Genomic DNA, 7517 nt, shown 5'->3' on the forward strand with positions numbered 1-7517 from the left:
AAACTATGTTCTTCCTTTACAGAGGCCAAAAAAAAAAAGAAAAAAAAATAAATAAATAAATAAGAAAATAATACTTGGTCGCTACAACACCATCGAGCATAATTATAATTATATTAGACATTTGTTGTTGTCCATAGATATTTGCTTGGGATTTACAATACTATTTACAAGGGTTAAAAATAAAAAATATATATTTACTTTTTAGCCTCTAATAATATTGTACATTTGTTGTTGTTACTCAAATTTGCCTTCCTGTTGTTTTTGCTTTATAGCTGCTGAACGCAGATCTGTGATAAATGAAGAAAAGACCACAGGACCATTTGTTACGGCTTACATCATGAAGAAATCGTCATGAAAAGAAACTCGTACAAGAGACTGTAAATAGCTTGTTTATTTTGAGTATCGTGTGATTTTGATTGTTTAAATAGAGGAGAAAATTTTTGCATTTTATTAGAATTTTTTCTAGATAAGGATTACAGAGGACTCCCTATAAAACTGCGAATTATTTACATGACCAAATTGTGTTAGCATTTTTTGCCGAGAAAAGTTCGTGCTGACTGCTGAAAAGCAATATTTTAGATTGAATCTTATACTTTATGTCATGTTTTGTTTTTCTTCTTGGCAGCTTACTTAGATCAATAATAAGAAAACTGGTAGAGAAAGAGAAAATTTGTATCTAAAAATGTTCAATACAATAAGTGTGTTGATGACATTCGTTCTTTACTACCGGCATACATTACTCATATGCCTCAGTCTGTGGAACTGAAATTTTCTCTTTCCGATTTATAAAAGCTTAATTTTTAGTGATCGAGGACATTTATTTCAGAAATTATAACTACTAGAGGTTAGGAATAGTAAGAAAAGAGGCAAAATCCAAACCAAAAAAAAAAAGGAAAATGTCAAAAAAAATAGTTTGCCTTTGAATAGTGAAGAGAAACTCGATCATCTGGACTCCTCAATTTTCTAGTTTCTTACTCCGAGTTACTGAATTCTTGATAAATATTACCGAGTCAAGATTTCTAAAAACATGTACATGTAACTCGGTGCTAGTAAGAGAGGCGCAGCACCAGAGAGCGAAATAATCCTCAACTGTGAGTCCCATACTACGTTTTGTTTTAGGATTAATAATAATTTGTGACATGATAAGAAAGAGTGACTAGAAGCTTAAGGCAGCCGTTTTCACTGGAATAAGTTTCACGCCTTCTCATCATTGAATGGCTATCTCAAATAAAGGTTTAAAGTTTGAAATGTCAATATTCTCCAGTGTATTGCTAAGTTATTCCTCCAGAATTTGAAATCTATAAAGCTGAAGTCCTTTGAGTTCTGACCATGAAATTCAAGTTTTGGAGTCTCTCCCTTTCTCGTTGTTACTCGTATTCTACTCTTTTCACTCGCGTTCGATCCAAATCTTTTTGCTTTTTTGTTATTGCGAAAAACAAATTGAAGTCAGGTTTTGATGTTCCTGTGTTCTCATTCATTGTTGAAGTTTGTTGTAAATCCATGAGCCAAAAGGGGGCATGCATCCACAACAATTTTTGACAATGTTCTGAAGCAATTTATCATCGGAAAGGGGACAGACGCATAAATTAAAAGCCTTTCGCCTTGGAAGTGGGCCCTTATGTAAGCCGAGGCGTTTTTCTCTAAGGCTTTACAGTTTTCCCCTTCAGTTTGGCAGGAAGCACGGCAGAGTGGTCAGAGGAGAGGACCTGAAATCCGCAGGTTCCGAGTTCGAATCCCCTCTCTGATCACTTCATGGATGTGATTCATGTTTTTTTTTTCAACGAGGAAAACAACAACCCGGACGACTTTTCGATTTTTTTGCGCTCATCTCTTAAAATGTCCCATTATCGTCATCATCATCATCATCATCATCATCATCATCATCATCATCATCATCATCATCATCGTCATCATCATCATCATCATTATGGCCTGTCACTAGAGCGTTTATTTCATTCCACAGGGAATAACCCAGCCGATATAGGATTTTACATCGATCTAAACTTTGCGATATCGTGGTAAGGACTATAAAGAAATCTGATAACAACAGCGGAAAAGTTTCCTCTGTGTGTTGGCAATTGCCAGAACATGCTTTTGATGTTGATTTCAGATATATCCCTATAAACTGAATATTTAGGGATTATTAATTTAAAAACTCAGTTTACATATCATCTTCGGTAGAAAACGTATCGATTACAATCGGGCACCAACATTATAAAGGCTGCATTCGGAGAAAAATGAAGTAAATATTAATTTCCAAAGGTAATAGCGTGTGCAATCATTGTGAAGCACGAAATGACAACAGATAACGAACTCGTGACATTCGCGTTTTCGCAAGAGCCCATGGAAACTGCCTGCTAAGATGGTTAAATAAACTTCAGCTAAGATGGCGGATCTATCCTTGATTCTTTTGATTTTGACAAGAGAGAATGTAAGATATTAAAGCGTGACCCTTCAAACTAAGCAGTACTTTCCTGTGGTGCTGTTTGCTATGTTATACAAGGTGGTTCTAACTTTTGAGTCTGTGGATGAAATCCTAAAGTGTGACCGTTTAATTGAAAGCTACTGAGCGGTACTTTCCGGTGGTGCTGTTTATTATAAACAGTGTCCCCTATAAATGTCATCCATAATTCTCCTTCGATGAAATCACTACTTAGATTGCACACCTAATCGATCAAAGGGACGTTTTAGAAATTCTGCGACCTTTAGATTAAGTTAGTCAGTTATGCTGGAAATTCCATGGTATTAAAGAACTTCTGCAACTGGTCAGCTCAACTTGTAAGTTATCATTATGAGCAAGCCTTAGGGAATTTATGTAAAGCCTGGATACAGAAGTGATCTCCTCTTTTAAAACATATATGTTTTGCGGATTCCGCAAGAATTGTTTGAGTAACTGAATTTTGCGGATTCATCAGACCAAGGGTCCGAATTTCGGACCCCTAGATTTAGAAGCGTCATGTTTTTGAAACCAGATTTTTGCAAACGTAGTAATCCAGGAGTATCAGGCTGAACTTCGGACCCTTGCTTTTATAAATCCGTTTACGTTTGGGCTTGTGTATTCTTGTGATTTCTTGATGTCTTTATTTTTAACTCCGCCAAAATCGAAGTAAACGTGTCTTAAATAATAGAGCTCCGCCAAAAACGACTAAAAAGAACGTTTTGGGCAGAAAATTGAAGAATTGGAAAAACTGAAAAATAGTTTGGAAAGCGTTAATCGTTACCCAATTATTTCCGGCAACCTGTTCGATTCCAGACTAACTTTTTCTCAATAATACCATATTCTAGACCGTTCTCAAATTTCTATACCCTATCCCAGATTCCCATATGTATACTGTACAGACTTGGCTTGGGCAGTTAAACTGCTTGAGAAACTTACCCTTCACAGCGGTCCATGCCTGTACAGTATTTATATTGAAATACCCTCTCCCCAGGAGGATTTAGGCCCCTGGTGGATGCCGACATTTGACAGGATGACCTTGAGGCAATGTGCAACTGTAACATAGCTCCGTACAGAAATACAACTCACCTGCAGCAATTCGACATTCCTTCGCGCTGCATCGTCTAGCATAGCAGGCTGTGATGGGCTCAAGTGAGATGCGGTGTTCAGATGGAAGGTCTGCAAAGAGCAAAGTAGTATAGAGCAAGGAAAGCAATTAAGGACGTATTAAACATTTGGGACTGTTCCGGAATAGAAATGCCGTATTTATACGGTGACTGCTGGTCCCTGCTTCTAGGGGAGCAGGGATGACGCATGGGTTGGGTTCGATTCCCGGACTTGGCGTCATATGTGTGTTAAGTTTGTTGTTGGTTCTCGTCCTTGCTCCGATGTTTTTCTCCGTGTACTCCGGTTTTCAAATCTCCTCACAAACCAACATTTCTAAATTCCAATTTGATCTGGAAAATGTCCACAGTTAGTTCTCTGCGCTACCTTTTAACCCCCCTTGGCGCTTATATAATTTTGGGTCCATGAGGGCCCAGCGAGCTTGGACATTTTAGAGCATAATAAAACAAGGGATAACAATTTCATTTCGCTTCAATCAGACAAAACAAAGTTCAACAAGCCATAAACAATTTATAAGTTCATTGACACTAGAATTCACCTGTCCATTTCCAAGCGGAATAAGGACTTCCGCATCTGTACTAAGGGATCCATGGTTCACTATTGGTGATCCACTTAAAGACATGATTCTGTGAAAAAAGAAATATTTAAGTAAATAATATACTAGCCGTCACCTACACCAACGCATTGATGAGCATTAGATCTCCGCCATAGGGAAAGAACCTTAAGAATAATCACCAAGTTGACACAATTGGCGACCTGACAAGCAAATTCACCATCCTAAAGAAATGTTAGGGAAAGCTTGATTGCTTTATATTTGAAATGCTGTGGAACCGCAAGAAGAAACCGAGTCTAAACACCCAGTCAGACTCCATTCGCGCAAAACTATTTGTCTCACCCAGTGAACGGACATACTCTCACTTTATAACACCTCTCTGAATGAACACCGGACAGTTACTTTTAGTCTTTATTTAATTTATTCTATTTCACACCTTTACTTTCTGTATAAATTATCTTTTCTGTTGCATTCTTTACTTGGTACTGGTGCCAAGATGACACCAAAACGTCGTTCCGTTTCTGCGCTTATTTTTATGGTCAATTTAATAGTCAATTAAGTAAATAAATAAATAAATAAATAAATAAATAAATAAATAAATAAATAGATAAACAAATAAATAAATAAATAAATGAATAAATCAATCAATCAATCAATCAATCAATCAATCAATAAGTAAATAAATAAATACAAAACAGAAACGAACGCTTTAACTGTATTTGTTCCATGCTACCCCATTATCAACGAGGACCCCAAACATACCTAGCCTCTAAGAATTTTAGGGGTGCCCACGGTAAGCATTTAAGACAACGCACCAAATGTTGTTTTCTGTTTTCCAAGGTCAGCGTCCTGCCATAGAAGTGATGTTTGTATTGCTAACAAAGTTTGATCCGTTTGTATTCTTGGCCTGAATTTGAATTTAAGGACGGGCCTACTTTTGTTACTGCGTATACGTTCTGCGATTCTCGAGATACTCGGGTTTCCTATACGTGGTGCCTACTAATACAGGGATATTTTTGCGTGGTTTAAAACTATGAGGAGAAAGCAGAACTTAGCAAGTGCCCTTGGTATCCAAAAAGAAATCTTGGGGTAACCATGCATTTTTGAGAGATCATAAAGCTTCTGTTTGGAAAAAAAATCGCCATACATTGTTTTGTATTTTACTGTCTTTTTTTTTTTTAAAAATTGTTGCTTAATTATCTCTAAAAAAAATGCGTGGTTACCCCAAATTTCTTTTTGGATTTCAATATCCCTTGCTGAGATCTACTTTCCCCGCATAGCCATAAACCACCCAAAAATACTTCCTTATTTAAGTAGGCACCGTTCTTAAGAGGCGGAAATTTTTCGGGAGCACATCCCTACCTCCGAATTTACGAACTGCTGTTAGGAAATCGAGCCTAAACTGCTGTTGGCTTTTCGAAAATCCTATTTGGCCTTTTTTTGCTTTCTTAGAAACATGTTTCATCACTGCAATGTATTTTTACGTGTTATTACAGTTTCAGGCGATAAAATATCAAACAAAACGCTTGTTTTTTTGTTCACAATTCAACCCGAATTTCTAAGGTGATTGAGACCTTACGAACAGATCTGGATATATACCGTACTGACCCGTTGGATTCCTCTTGGGATCTACAGCCTGTATCGTGTGCTCTCGTAAGCTCAAATCATGTATGGTTCGAGAAGCTAGCCTACATTTACAGTAGTTGTAATGCATACAGTATGCGATATATTTTTTTCAGTTGTAGCAGTACTAGCCTGAATAACCCCTCCCCTGCGGTACGCCTCTCGTTCAACAGGCGATTAGTACAACTGGCATTATGAACACTGTATTCTCAACAGTTTCTCGCTAATTGACTGAGACAAAAAACAACATGACTTTGATAACGGTAGTATACAAGTCTCACTTCAGCTGTCAGTTCCCGGTTCTCGCAGCAGAGCGGGGGTCAGTGGCAACCTAAACATTGTGAATACCTTTGGCAGTTGAGACTGCGTTAATATCAGCCTAGCGTTACTGTAAGGGCCATTCGCTTATCGCATCACAGCAAAATGCCAATATGGAGTCAATCAGTCATAAGGATTTACAACTTGTTGACAACACAAAAAAAATCAGAGAACTTTTGCAACGACGACGGCAACGGCAACGAGAACGTAAAAAAACAAAAGAAAAACAAACAAACAAACAAAAAACAAAACAAAGCAAAAAAAACAAAAAAAAAAACAAAACAAAAAAACAACAAAACAAAACAAATAAATAAATAAATAAATAAATAAATAAATAAATAAATAGGCTTAATTACCAAAACAATAACTCTTCACGTGCGTTACACTTTTTGGTGCATTTACTTGCCGTCACTGCATGACTTAGCCTTCCACGCAGTCGTTTTTAGGGGACTCGTATTACCTAAACACGAGTCCCCTAAAAAAACGACTGCGTGGTAGGCTACGCACGACTAGGACGTGAAATTTCCTGATAGAACGTTTTATGGAGGACGTAAATACACAACGACGAATTTTTCTTACTGTTTCTAAACTTGGGCGCGGTCTCCAAGAATTCAACTCCCGAAAGGTTCACCTACACAAAGCAAGTTGCAATTATCGCGACGATGTTTGAGAAAACGCGAATTCGTTTTAATAGTGACGTTTTCATTGCCGTCGCCGTCGTCGTTGCTGAATCTCCTTATTAACATGCCGAGGTAACAGTAGGTTAAGGATTAAGGCTAGGGATTGACCAAATCAGTTTTGAGCGGTGTGGGGTTGGGCACTTTTGTTTCAATTGCAGACAACAACAAGGATCTCTCTTTTTGTTCTTCATCCTCCACCCTACCCCCCTATTAGGTAAAAGTATGACCTTTCCGCTTCCGACTATCTGAACGACTGGAGCAGTCCAATGAAATAGGGAAAGGAGACGTTGCTTTCTCACAAATCATTGCTTAATTACGAACTTGCAGCAATCATCAAATCAGTAGAGACCTATAAATTAAAATATGAATCGACTACCACTACGAATAGGAGATTTGACTTCAACTTGTTTAGTGAAGTAATGAGGATGGAAGTATCCCATTGAGCTTCATTTTACTTTTTTTGAGCGACGAACTTGACGCAGTTGTTTCCAGTGATGATAGCTAAAGGCTGATTCACACGGGCAACGCAAGCGACGTGCGATCCCAAGATGGCAGCAATCTTGTTCCCAGAGCTCGCGTTACGCTAGACCAGCAGTCAGGAAACGAGGACTTTCGGAAGGTGGACGTTAAAGGCCCAGTTTCACCCATTCGGCTTTGCGGCCGTTTGTTATTGTTTAAAAGCGCTTCTATTGTTTAGTCTCGCGATCTGATTGGTTTACCAGAATATTCCCGCTGGGATGAAAGTCCTGGCGCATTCAAAATAAATCAGACCACGCAAATC

At 38.0% G+C, this 7517-nt stretch overlaps 2 protein-coding genes across 11 annotated transcripts in view; one reads left to right on the plus strand and one right to left on the minus strand.

Annotated features, from left to right (window-relative positions):
• LOC146468409 (uncharacterized) overlaps nt 1–871 on the plus strand; it is an 88160-nt gene extending 87289 nt beyond the window's left edge. For all 10 annotated transcript variants that reach the window (XM_085124605.1, XM_085124610.1, XM_085124604.1 and 7 more), the window contains one exon: nt 273–871. The gene's annotated coding sequence lies outside the window, so the exon portion shown is untranslated. The remainder of the gene's footprint in view (nt 1–272) is intronic.
• The window catches only part of LOC146468405 (A disintegrin and metalloproteinase with thrombospondin motifs 6-like), a 234253-nt gene that overhangs the window by 121891 nt on the left and 104845 nt on the right, over nt 1–7517 (minus strand). The window lies entirely within an intron of this gene.

This window comes from Pavona decussata, unplaced genomic scaffold (genome assembly GCF_977016875.1).
Source record: "Pavona decussata unplaced genomic scaffold, jaPavDecu1.1 SCAFFOLD_131, whole genome shotgun sequence".
NCBI classification, from domain to species: Eukaryota; Metazoa; Cnidaria; class Anthozoa; order Scleractinia; family Agariciidae; genus Pavona; species Pavona decussata.